Source organism: Myotis brandtii, unplaced genomic scaffold, assembly GCF_000412655.1.
Source record: "Myotis brandtii unplaced genomic scaffold, ASM41265v1 scaffold1308, whole genome shotgun sequence".
NCBI lineage: Eukaryota > Metazoa > Chordata > Mammalia > Chiroptera > Vespertilionidae > Myotis > Myotis brandtii.
The window spans coordinates 403,992-417,819 of NW_005354627.1; the positions used below are offsets into that span (position 1 = coordinate 403,992).

The following is a 13,828-nucleotide window of genomic DNA, read 5'->3' on the forward strand; positions in this document are numbered from 1 at the left end:
CTTCTTCCGGCCCTGCCCTGCCCTGCCCCACCTCCATTCTGCCCTCCTGCCCCAGACCACCCAGCAGCCCTGGCGCGGGGAGAAATGGTTAGAACAAAGCTTTCCTTGGCCGGAAGAGACTCTCCAGGGAGCTGCATGCAGAAAGGCGCTCCCAGTCCTGTACCTGCAACTGCTCTGTCCTGCCAGATGCCAATCAGAAATTGTATCTCTGGAGACAGAGGGTAGCAGAAGTCGGCTGCTGTCCTTGAAGCCCCTCATCATCAGGAGGAAACTCCCCCCCCCCCCACACACACACACACACAAAAGTTCACCCTGCTGCCTCCCTTGTCACTTTCAGCAACCCTCCTTTGCCCCTTTCCCTGGAAGTGGAAGGATTGGAGAACATCAGGTCATAATTAAAGATGGGACTGAGCTGCTGCCCAGATTGCTACTGTCCCTCAGTGTCTTCTCAACTGAGAAGGAAATCCTGAGTCCAAAGCAGACGGGAGGAAGACCTGGATTCTTAGCCTTCTCTGCTAATGATAATGACTTACGATTAGAATAATAGTAACAGTAATCATAGCAGCTAACACTTCCTGAGCTCCAACTGTGCGCTCACTATGCAACTCACAGAAATCACTAATAGCTACATGACTTTGAGCAGCGGCTTGCCCTACCCGGGCCTCAGTTTCCCTATCTGCAACAGGAGTGGGACCTTCCCGTTTAAACAGGGAGTCTGAAACATCTGTGTTTAAATCAAAATCTGGACAAGTTATGTTTGTTGTTACAGTTTCTCTCTGCTGAAGGACGACATAAAGAAGCCAGCCAGTAAAAAGTGACTTCCAAGTTATCCTATGTTCCTGAAACAACAAAACAAAAAAACCCCCACCTCCTTAAAAAGTCCTAATGGTCCTCACCCAATCAAATTCTTCTTCCTCCTCATAGTCAGCAGTGAGCCATTTAATTGTATTTTTTAAAATATATTTTATTGATTTTTTTACAGAGAGGAAGGGAGAGGAATAGAGAGTTAGAAACATCAATGAGAAAGAAACATATATCAGCTGCCTCCTGCATACCCCCTACTGGGGATGTGCCCGCAACCAAGGTACATGCCCTTGACCAGAATCGAACCTGGGACCCTTGAGTCCTCAGGCTGACGCTCTAGCCGTTGAGCCAAACCGGTTAGGGCTAATTGTATTTTTTATGATAAGAGTGTTCTGTGTTCATACAAGGGAGCCTTTCAAAACTCACCTGGCTACCACTATCTCACAGGCCTCACCCAACGGCTTAGCAAATTCAAGGAGAGCTGGATCTGAGCACTTATGAAAGCTCCCTGGGGATTCCAAGAGAATTCTGATTTGCATATGTTGTCTGATATCAGAGATTCAGATATCTCATATCTCCTCAAAGGATCATATCTAGTTCTTATATGTGGTTCTGATCTCAGGTTCCGATTGAGAATAGCCAAGATTGGGTTCCAAGAATTTGTTTCTATAGATTTAAGCAGCATCTCTGTCTCTGAGTGTGCCCTCATATACCTGTTCCAAGGAGCCTATGAAGGTGTATCTACTTGCATTCATATAAGTCTAGGTATGTGTCTGTGTGCACGCATGTGCAAGTATGTGTTTCCTTGTGTATGTGAGGGGGGGTTGTAGACCTCAGGCCATCTCTGGGTATTTGCGTGAGTGGATATGCTGGTTGAGGGCCTGTACCTCTCTGTGCATTTGTGTGTCTCTGAGGGTGGGTGCCTGTACCGCTGGGCTAATTTTTGTGGCCATTGTGTCACATTTATCTAAGTCAGTGGTTCTCAACCTTCCTAATGCCGCGACCCTTTAATATAGTTCCTCATGTTGTGGTGACCCCCAATTTCATTGTTACAAATTGAACATAATTAAAGCATAGTGATTAATCACAAAAGCAATATGTAATTACATATGTGTTTTCCGATGGTCTTAGGCGACCCCTGTGAAAGGGTCATTCGACCCCCAAAGGGCTCGCGACCCACAGGTTGAGAACCGCTGATCTAAGTGGAGGGATATTTGTGCTTGTATGTGGACATGTCCTGTGTAACTACATTGATGAGCCTGCCATTTTCTGAGGCCTCCAACAGGGAGGGAGTTTCTATGGAGAAGGAGCCCCATCCGGGCCCCTGAAGTGCCAGTTGAGCCGCCTCCAGACTGCAGAGCTAGCAGTCAGAACCCCCCTCCTGGTTGGAGAAGAGGGAGGACAGATTTTGAGCATAAACACAAATCTCTGTGCTGAGCATTCTAATTCTGCAAGTCAAGTAGACAGCCTGGGCAGCTGCCTGCTAATTAGCCACCCTGGGGACAAAATTGCCCGTGTTGGAGTGGATAATGTGTCTGCCTGTTTCCGTGGGATCCTTGACCAACTGAATGCCCCCCACCTCCCTGCCACCCTCTCCCATGGGCCTGTCTCCCTGCACTCCCAGCTCAGAAAGACATTTGCATGCCTTCGTTCTAATACATCAGCTTTTTCAAATAGGCCAACTGCTAAGCAAATGTCATTTGGGCTGGAGCTTTGGAGGCTGTAAATGAGGTAAATGGTCCATTTGAATAGATGAAGACAGATTCCATGATGGATGGAGACAGGCTCATAAAGTTCCCCAAATAGCAAGGACAGGGTCCTTGTCCCCTCCCCAGGCAAACTGTGCTCTCAGGAACTGGGGTTCCTCCACAGCACAGCACAAATCCTCAGGTACCTGCAGTCAAGGATCTTGGGCTTGACCAATCCCCAGTCCCAGAGAGCCTCTGAGGCCCTCTGCCCAGTCCCCTTGTCGCTGCGAGGGGCTGGTGGGAGCAGGAGCCCAGCCAGCCCATAGGTTGAGCTGAGGGGCAGCTGCCCACTGTGGTTTGAGTCATGCCCTTCCCATGCTTGTATACACACATGTGTACACATGCTACACATGAATACACTCATACTTGCAGCCTGAACGCACAACTTTAACCTGTGCTAGGCTCTCAGGTACACGAAGGTCTAGGCATACACAGAAGTATGTAAACTTCCTACCATCATTGTTCTGTTTTAACCCAGATATGAACTATACAAATATCACATATAGATTTTGTTATGGATGGAATATTTGTGTCTCTCTCCCCTCCAAGTTTGTATGTTGAAGCCCTATCCCTCAATGTGATGGATTAGGAATTGGAGACTTTGGGAGGTAATTAGGTAAGATGAGGTCATGAGGGTGGGGTCTGCATGATGGGATTAATGTCCTTAGAAGAAGAAGAGAGACCAGAGCTCTCTTTCTCTGTCCTGGAGGACCCAGGGAGAAGGTAGCCATTTACAAGCCAGAAAGAGGGCACTCACCAGAAACCAAATCCCCTAGCACCTTGACCTTAGACCTCTCAGCCCTCCAGGGCTCTGAGAAATAAATGTCTGTTGTTTAAGCCACCTAATCAATGCTATTTTGTTATAGCAGCCCAAACAGACTAATACAGATATGAACTAGGAATTTTACTTGCACACATTTGCAAATAGCAATTTGCATATCTATAAAAATTGACACACTTCTAAAGAGAGAATAATGTTGTGCGGGCCATGCCTACCATTACTACTGCTTATCACTTATGAATTTCTGGGCTAAGTGTTTCAGAACTTTACCTTACTTTATTCTCAAGATAGCCCCAAGAGGGAGACATTTATTAGCTCCATTTTATCCAGGAAATTAAATCTTGAATAAGGTGCTCTGGGTTGGTTGCACAATTGCTATGTGGTAGAGTCAGGATTTGAACCCAGGCCTCCTGACTCCCACGTACATGCTCTGTAGGGATGATAAATGATCTAGCGCTTGGGGAAAGGGAACCTCACCAGGGTCAGAAAAAAAACAATCCCACCATGCCCACAAGGCCAAGGCTTCCATTCCCTAGGGCCACCTGACTTGTTTAGCCTCACACCTTATAATTCAGTTATCATAATTGGGGACAGCTGTCTCCCAGAGCACAGCGAACGAGGCTCGTCTTCCCAGGCTACAGGTTCACAGGCATCCCTGAGACCTGCTGAAGAATTGGCTTGTGATTTTTGTTTAAAATAATGACCATGGTAAGAGTGACGATGTAAACTGATTTTATTTTTTTAAATATATTTTTATTGATTTCAAAGAGGAAGGGATAGGGAGAGAGAGATGGAAACATGAATGATGAGAGAAGATCATTGATCGGCTGTCTCCTGCACACCCCCTACTGGGGATCAAGCTCGCAACCAGGGCATGTGTCCTTGACCAGAATCGAACCCAGGACCCTTCAGTCTGCAGGCTGATGCTCTATCCACTGAGCCAAACCAGCTAGGGCCATAAGCTGATTTTAATATATGCCTGGCTTAAATGACAGACTCAGCTCCAGGGTTGGCATTTTCTGACAATACAAGGTCATTTTATTCTCAGTTCAAAGTCACTTCTCAGATTAATACAGCTACATTTAATTAATGATGACATTATTTAATGGTGCATTTGGACTCAGTCTCTCACAAGGTCCATGCCCACACACAGATTCTCTCATTTACAGTTTAACAGGGCCTGGGACATGTTCTGGCTGCACAGACCCCGCCCACCTCTACTGGGCTCCAGGTCCATCCCTCCGGAAGCCCCTCGTGCCTTCCAGAGCTGTCCTGAGTCTCCATCAACCCTGGGCTGGAGTAGCCTCACAGACAGGTCACACTCCGTCAGCCTTGGCCCAGCACCCTGGCTGGCTCCCCCAGAAGAAAAATGAAGGTCCAACTGACAGGCGAGCATAAATATTTTCCTTCCCAGCCTGGTTCAGATGGGGATATTTGCTGTTAATAAAGTGGCAGCCGGCTATCTGGGAGTGTCTGAACGTGGCCTTCCCTGGCAGGGAGCGTGTCATCCATCTCTGTCTTCACCCATCAGATGACAAGACTTCGCTGGCCTCCTTCTTTTTTGAATGTACCTCAGATGGCAGGAAGCAGGCAGGGAGTGTTGGGGCACAGCAGTGTCGCCTCCTATCTTTGAGGGGCTGGGAGGGGCAGCCTCCCTCTGCTGTTCTTGGCAAGCACGCCTATCAGCACCGTGACCATCAGATGCCCGGCAAAGCTATTTATTTAAGCCCCCCATCAGGCGCTGAGACTATATTTATGGAGACAGAACGGTGAGTGTTGGAGTGAGCTGGGTCTTCCCACTCTGAAAGGTGCTCAGTTCAGAAAGGGCAACACGACGTAATGGGAAATTGTGCTTTTCTTTGAGGCATGTGGCCTGGAAATGGAGCTGCAAGGCCCGGAAAGGTTTTGAAATAACATTTCGGGATGGAGCCTTCCCTGCCCCCACCTGGAAATAGGTGTTGGGATGGAAAACAGGGCACCTCTCCTCGCCACTCGTCACCAGCCAGGGCTGTTTGAAATGAAAACAAAAAATTCTTCCTTAAAAGAAAATGTGTTTTCCAAAGTACTGTGACTCGCTTCTTGACTTCCAAGTCCGAGAAACGCTGTGTGAAGGCTCTGATTCACAGCTTGGAGCTGTGGAGGCGGCTCTGGGAACCAGGGAGGGGCTGAGCGGGGTTAAATAGCACCAGCCTGCAGGCTGTTGGGGTGGCTCTGGCAGATCTTGCATTCGATCAACAAACACTTGATGAGTGCTAGGCCTCTGGGTAATAAAAAGATACAAAGATTTCAGGTCACCTAGGACTGGTTCAAAGTTCTGAGAAAGTTAATCAACCTTCCTGGGTTTTGGTTTCCCTACATGCAAAATGGGGACAGATTTCAAAGGATCGCTGTGAGACTTCCGCTGACGCCTGCACAGGGAAGAGCCCACCGGAGCACTCCACTCCTGCTCAGGCTTGCAGATGTGTTGAATGCTGTTGAAGGGGCTCACAGGGGCTTCCTGCAGCCTGCAGCACCGGGCAGAGCTCCTCCGTGTGGCACTCAGTACCTCCTGGGATCTGACCCGACCAATCTGGCACCCCGTGGTCAGGATTCTCCTGCCGAAATCAGGCTGCCAGCAATCAGGCAGTCTCTCAGCTCATGACACGCTGCCGCCATCCCATATGCTTATCCCTGCTGCTTCCCACACCCACCACACCCCAAAATAGTCCCCTCCCTGCGCATGGCACCTTCGGACTGGATGCCGTGTCTTCAGGGATAACTGCAACTACCACTGGATGTGAGCCATGCGGCAGGCGCTTCTTGTATATTATTTTAGATCTTTATCTTAGAGTCAGGAATGGCAGAATCATGAGAAAGAAAAGAGGTGGACAGAAAAGAGTTTCCAGAGAGGGGTGATATGGTCATATCTGTTAGAGAGAAAGGATCACTCTGGGCCAAAGAGGAGACTGAGCTGAGGGTTAGGAAAGAGGCTGGCAGTCAGGAGGAGGCTGGGGGTCAGAGAGGAGGCTGGGGTTCAGGAAGAAGCTGAGGGACAGGGAAAAGGCTGGGGGTCAGGAGGAGGCTGGGGGTCAGGTAGGATGCTGGGGGTATTGCAGTGTCCAGGCAAGAAAAACAGTGGTAGTGGCTTTTAGATGGAGAGGAGAGATTGGATTTGAGTTGGCTTCATTTACTCATTTAATATATATTTTATGGGCACCTATCCATTCGATACATGTTTCGTGGGTACCTACCATTCAGTACTTATTTTGTAGGCAGGCTCTCTTTTAGCTGCTGGGATGCAGTAGTGCAATATAAAATCCATGCCCTCCTGGAGTTTGCATCCTAGTGAGAGAAACAGATAAGGAAATGAATAAGAAAAATATAAAGTGTTAGATAAGGATACGTACTATAAAGAAAAAGCAAAGGAAGGGATTTAGAAAGAAGAGTCAGGGATGAAATTATTGAGGAAAGCCCTGAAGGAAGGGAGAAGCCAGCCCTGCTGAGGTCTGGGTCGCACCAGAGGGAACGAAGAGCAGAGTGCCATGGGCCAGGACCACGGAGGAGGCCTGGAGGCTGGAGGAGACCCCAAAGGGGGAGAGGACAGGAGAGGAGGGCAGAGATGAAAAGGGGGCTGGATTATAAAAGGCCACATCTGTCCCAGCAAATATTCCTTAAGGCACCTTGAAGTCAGGGGCCCTGGCGGCGTGCCTTGGGTGGGCCCCCTCGCCCTCTGAGCCTGATTTCTCATGGTGGAGGGTACTCATGGGGTTGGGAGTGCTTGTGAGAGCTTAGAGGAGGTGCTGAGCAAAAATCAGAATCTGCAGGCCCTGGGATTCTACACGTTAAAGACTTCAACCCTTTCTAAGACTGACTTTTGGTTCTGGAGGTACTGAAAGTGGCAATGGGGCCGACCTTGGGGTGCAGAGGGCCCGGCTTCCTGGCCTCAGAGCCTCTCTGCCCAGCCTAGGGCCCTGTCCCCAGGGAAGTAGGAGAGAGGCCGGCTCTAGGCAATTCTGGCTTCCAGGCCTTGTGTCCATAAACACTGGGTCATGTGGAACAGATGCTTTCCCTTGTAACTGATTAATCTTCATCCATCATTCCTTCATACCTTCCTTTATTCTCCCTAATTTTCACTTATATATTTATTCCCTCCCTCATTCTGTTTGCTTATTCCTGTCTTCACTCATTCCTCACTTATTCACTTCTTTGCTGACTCATTTTCCTCTCTTGTAGGATTTATCACAAGAGTAACTAAATAGGTAATGGATTGTTCAACTCTGTGTGAGCCTGACTTCTCAGCTAAAACATAAGAGCCTGAGGACAAAAAACAGGTCTTATTCACAGCTGTAACACCAGCATCTGGCCGCATGGTTGGCCCACAGTGCGTGCTCTGTAATAAATTCTGTATCCATTCATTCATTGCACACTCATTCATTCCTTCAGATGTTTGTCAAACCTCTGCATGTGCCAAAATCTGGGCCTGGCACATTTTAGAAGAGGGATAGAAAAGAAGAAAATACAGAGATATGTTATCTGAGCCCACAGCATCCATCTGATTGCATTCATCCATTCACTTATTCATTCTTCAATGAACATTCATTCATGTACTCATGGCCAAATCCTGAGCTGGAAATCCCTTCACTCAGGATAATCAAGGGTGTGAGAGAGAAGTCATGGTGGTGTGGGGGGGCCTTCAGAGTCTGTGTCATCGAGCTGTTGACGTGATCAGACCTGAGTTCAGGATGCGAAAGTGGAGCGTGAGAGAGCAGGACATCCTGGGCCTCCCAGGGGTGGGGCAGGCCCAGCCTGGGGGAGGCAGAGGGCACTGAAGCCACCCTTGACTGGCCCACCCTCACTCCCCCGACTTCCGCCTCTTAGCCTGGGGTCTCCCCCACTTCCACATCTTATTGACTTTTGGATTTACAAGGTGTGCTGATTGCCAAGGCCGTGGGACAATTACACACCTGGGCCCACCTTAGGAAAGCATCCTCCTATCCCAGTCCCACCCAGCACAGGATGCATCTCTCGGGTGCTGTGAAAGTTTAAAGAGGAAAGTAATGGAAAAGACTCAAAGGCAAGTTCCATTCTAGAAAGGAAGGGTGGGGTGGGGGGGGGGGTAGGAGATTCACCTTCAACTTCATGGTCGTGTTCTGAAACCCTTGCCTCTTCATTCCAGGTCCGGCTCCGACCATTGGGCCTCAGGCCGGGGTCAGGAGCTTTATGGTATTTGCTTGGTTTATTGGCCTGAGGAAGAGGATATGAGGCCCAAGCAGTTCTCCGGAGGTGGGACCCCTCAAGATTTATGGTTTCCGGAGACCCTCGAGGTGACTGGGCTGGGCAGAGCCGCCCTTCCTCGGCACCCAGTCTAAGAGAAGGAGGGCTGGAGGTCAGGAAACCCCAGAACTGTGGTGGGAACCACTGCCCCCAATATTTTCTCTTCTGTCACCTCCCATGATTCTCTGTAACAACCCCGCGATGCTGGCATTTCCTCCTTCACTGTGGCAATGAGAACTGAGGCTAGGAAAGCTGTGGGCCAGCCCAGATCAAACAGAATCAGTGTCAGAGGGGAACTCAAGCCCGGCTTCCTGAAGGGGCTCTCCCTCTGTGAGCCGATGCCACTAGAGTGACCTCTGAGGCCCAGTCATTAAATACCTGAGTCATTCTGACTAAAAGAAAAACAATATTGCTGGGGCTCAGGCCTCAGGTCACCTCTGTGTCACCCCACGCAGATCTGAGACAATAGCCCTGGGACAATAGCTACCCACCAGGCTCAGCAAGCTGACCCGGGAGTCCTCCCACACCAGCATGTGACCACAGGAAGGGTGCTTGACCTGGTAGAGAACGCCCGCCCCTGCAGTCCTGTGGACACCGGGCCTGGCCAAGTGGCTCCGGGCACAATGTTTCCTGACAACCCTCCTCCGCAGGCACAAGAGGCTGGTTCCTGCCGTTGCCTCGCAGTCTTCCGTGGCCCCTGTGAGCAGGGTAAATTTTATTTCTGGGCTTAATTAGGGGACATGCCATAAATATTCATGCAGCAAAATGAGCCCTGGCTCACAAGTGCAGCTGCTTCCCGCTTGGGGGAAATTAACATTGTTTTTCAGCCGGTGAGTAATGAGGCTCTGCTGCTGGAGAGAGGAGCCTTTTCAACAGCCTCTCCAGGACAGAGAGAAAGCCACACTCAGAGCCACCCACACCCCGGGACGTCACCCCAGCCATCCCAGGCCCCTCTGCCTCTCCAAAGGGGGGCAGAGCTGGGCTTCCTTAAGGCTCAGCTCTGAAGGGATCCCCCAGCAGGTGCTCATCAGAGCAAAAGATGCCTGAGCTGTGTCTCGAGAACAGTGGTCAACAAACTACAGCCTTCTGGTCAAATCCACCTACCACCTGTTTTTGTGAATAAAGTTTTATTGGCACATAGCCATGCCCATTCATTTAAGTATTGGCTATAGCAGCAGAGTTGGGTAGTCATGACAGAGACCTTGTGGCCTGCAAAGCCTACACTATTTCCTATCTGGCCCTTCACAGAAAAAGTTTGCCAGCTCCTGCCCTGGCCAGTCTGGCTCAGTTGGTTGGATGCCATTCTGTGTGCCGAAAGGTCGCTGGTTTGATTCCAGGTCAGGGCACATGCTCCGGGTCTGTGAAGGAGGCAGCTGATCAATGTTACTCTCTCATATCAATATTTCCCTTTCTCTCTCCCTCTCCCTTCCTCTTTCTCTAAAATCAATAAAAACATATTTTTTAAAAAGTTTGCCAACTCTTGTTCTAGAATCATCTCATCCTTTAATAAAATTTCCATAAAATTAAATTATCTGGATTTTTAGGAACATGGAGCAGTTTTAGAATCTTGTGGTCTTAGAATCTTATGCACACGGAGTCCAATCTCAGCTCCACCACTTCTTCAGCTGTGTGGCTGTGGGCAGGTTATGTAACTTTCTGCCTCAGTTTCTACCTCATAGGGTTGTTGTGAAGATTAAGTGAGTAAATATTTGTAAAAAGACCCTAGAAAAGCTTTTGGCACAGGGCAAGCATTATGTAAGTGTTCTGTTAAATAAGTGTATGCAATCGCCTATAATTTCAGAGTCCTCAAAGTATAGGATCTTAACCCGTACAAATTTCGGCTGAGCCCAGGTGTGTCTGATCCCAAAGTTTGCCGGTCAGATAGTCCCACTTCTCACCTAGTCCCTGTCCCAGGGTTCTCCAGCCGCGCTGGTACCTGCTGTGGCAGGGAGCTTACTGCTCTGGAGACAGCTGGCTCTGTTGTGGGAGAGTTCACACTGGGATCTGCTCTTGCATTCGCCCACCTCTTAGTCCTCGTTCTGACTGTGGCCTCCCAGCTGTAAATCCCAGGTGGGAGAACTAAGGCACTTTTCAGGGCAGCTCCCAACTTGCTGGGAGCCAGCTGCAGTCTGGGCTTCAAGAATTTGCAACAAAGTAAACCTGGATGGGAAGACTAAGCTCCACAGCTTTGGACAGCAGACTCCCCCAGGAAGCCCTCCTTGGTGCCTCCCTTTCTCCTCAAGGCTCCCAACGTTCCTGCTTGAACCATCCCTGGATGAAACCAAAGCCACGTCCTAGAGTGAGACTTGTTGTAAAAGCCCTAGACTCTCTGACCCTTGTATTCTTCCTGCTCCCTTTCAAGGAGTTTTGAGATCTAGCCTCTCCCACAGTTCTGTGGTCTTGCCAGGCTCACCAGGTGCTTATGGCATTGCATTTATCCTCATAGCATTCCCGCCCTGGAGGGTCATTCCCATTCCCATTTGTAACATGATGCTCCTGAGACCCAGGTGGGGGGGGGGGGGGGGGGGGGAATGGGAAGAAAGAAGAGAGAGGGAAGCTACCACTAGAGTGAACAGAGTATATACTAACCCTTTGTCTCACTTAATCCTGACCATGTAGGCAGTAAACTTCACAGAGGAGGGAATTGAGGCTCAGACAGGAACTCAGATTTGCTCTAGGTTATGAGGATAGTAAAAGAAAGAGGAGGCCATAGATAAAGCATCTACTATATGCTAAGTGCTTTCACACATATGCCTTATTGCATCATCAAACACACACAGAAGAAAAGTCAAAGGGAGGTATTTCTATTCCTGTTCTCCAGGTGTGTAAACCAAGGCTCAGAGAGCCAGGGTGGCTTAGCCCAGGGGGATGGAGCTGGAACCAGGCCTGCGGGCCGTGGATAAAGCACTCTCACCCAACGCGGCCGTCCTGCCGTCCTCACGAGGCTCAGCACGCATCCTTTCGAGGAGTGGGAAGGAGCGGGCCGTGGATAAAGCACTCTCGCCCAACACGGCCTCCTCAACGAGGCTCAGCACGCATCCTTTCGAGGAGTGGGAAGGGAAACACTGGGCCTTTTTACAGGGTTTCCGTGTGTATGATGCGGAGCCCCTGAGGATGGTCGGCCTGCTACGGATGGGAGGAACGGTTTATTTTTGCTGTGGGTCGCTCTGGAGCCTTTCAAAGGTGTGAAGTTCTGTGGCCTGAAAAGGCTGACTCTACTGGCTGTCCAGAGCGGGCCTGCCTGGGCCCCAGACCCCCAGGCCCGGCCTCTTCATGTGCCGCCTGCGGGAACTCCCTCCTGCCCACCTAGCCTCTCACTCGCTGAAAGGCAGCAGAGTGACAAGCCAGAAACTGGTCTCCAGTGTTTATTCACCAAACACAGAGACGGCCCTCTGGGCTCTCCTCCGCCAGGCAGACCCGCTGCCACCTGAGGGGAGAGGGGCTTCCAGCCCACTCCCAGGCTCCTCAGACCTCGAATGCTCACCTCCAGAAATTGGCCACAAGGAGGAGCATCCAGCCTGGCCCAGAAGCAAGAGAGAGTGTGGTTAGACACAAAGAAGAACTTTCTGCCAAGAACGGACACTCAGCTCAGAGAAAGCAGAATCTTCTGAAATGCTGTGCTCTCTTGGTAAGGACTCTGGGCTCTTCTGTCCAAGCTTCCTTTCATCACTCCTAAGATGAGACTATATGAATCCCAAGCCCCACTCCCAGCAGTTCTAACATTGTCATAACTGGGAGATTGATCAGGGTGACAAGGGACAGGAGACCCAGGCTCTGTCCCAGCTCCACCATCAACTGACTGTGGGAACATGGGCAAGGTTACTTTGTTGCTCTGGACCTTGGTTTCCCCATCTCTGAAATGGGCATAATTATCAAAAGGTAGTTATGCATAATCGAAATGTACTGTATGGTACGTTCTAACTATAAAGTGCTCTACATGTGCTAAGTGGATTTATTATTTCCATCATTCCTTCCCTTTTCCTTCTTCCTTTCCTCTCCTCCCCCGTGGATATATATTTTAACCCTCACCCAGGATATATTTTTATTGGTTTTTAGAGAGAGTGGAAGAGAGAGAGAGAGACATCCTGCATGCACCCCAACCGGGGATCGAACCTGTAGCCTTTTGGTGTATGAGATGATGCTCCAACCGAGCCACCTGGCCAGGACCCCCATGCTTCTTTTGATCCTTTCTTTCCTTATTTCCCCTAAGAGGGAAGTTAGCATGTCCCCTTTCTACCTAGCCCATTAACTGAGAAATGTTGTTTGTAGATTGAGAGGTTTCTGTTTTGCTTTGTTTGAACTCTTTTTTTTTTAAAGCAGTTAATATGAGTGGGCCCGGGAAGGTAGTAGGGCCACGGGGAAATGGCCAGGGAGGCTTCCTGTCCCTCCGGCAGCCCTCTAGAACAGCGGTTCTCAACCTTCCTAATGCCGCGACCCTTTAATACAGTTCCTCATGTTGTGGTGACCCCCAACCATAAAATTATTTTCGTTGCTACTTCATAACTGTAATTTTGCTACTGTTATGAATCGTAATGTAAATATCTGATATGCAGGATGTATTTAGGCGACCCCTGTGAAAGGGTCGTTCCACCCCCAAGGGGTCGCGACCCCCAGGTTGAGAACCGCTGCTCTAGAAGAATCCTGGATATTCCACCTGCTCGGGAGTGTCCAGCTGGGTCTCAGTGAGAGCAGGACATCGGGAAGTCCATGGTCACAACCTTGCTGGACTGGACGAAAGGACCATTTCCCGGTGTTTCCTTCCGACCTGTCAAGTCACCGAGTGTCTGGACAACACTGAGCAGTTGTTTCGGGAACTGATTGGTTGTTTCCTTACATAATAGCCAAGGAAGTTGCATGACTACCTTTTAAAAACTGAACTGGTATTGTTGTTGTTTTTCTGTTGGTCTTCCCCCCCGACCATTTTTATAACTGAACTGAACTGTTTTGGTTGGACTGACCTGTTGTTTGTCTAAACTGACCCATTGTGGGAGGAACGGACCGGCTGCTTGTCTATAGTGACCAGCTGTGGGGTCAGGCGGCTGGTTGGGGGCTGTCCTGACAGGGTATTTTGGTGGAATGAACTGGTCTGGGGCTGGCAGTCAAACCAGCTGATAACCAACCCCACCCTTCAACCTTATCCTCAACACTGGCCTTTCCAGAAAGATCCAGTCTCACCTGTCCCAGCCATAAGTCCCACCCCTTCCCGGTGGCTGTGTCATGGCCGGAGCCCTCCAGTCACGTC

The 13,828-nt window shown here is 49.7% G+C and overlaps 1 long non-coding RNA gene across 1 annotated transcript; it reads right to left on the reverse strand.

The window, feature by feature from the left end:
• Nucleotides 1-4,225: 4,225 nt before the first annotated feature.
• Nucleotides 4,226-12,588, reverse strand: LOC106725015. The gene is made up of 3 exons (XR_001360849.1): nucleotides 12,071-12,588; nucleotides 6,564-6,654; nucleotides 4,226-5,593 (listed from the first exon to the last, which is right to left on the reverse strand). It is a non-coding gene; the product is annotated as an uncharacterized LOC106725015 (long non-coding RNA).
• Between the last annotated feature and the right edge of the window lie 1,240 nt (nucleotides 12,589-13,828).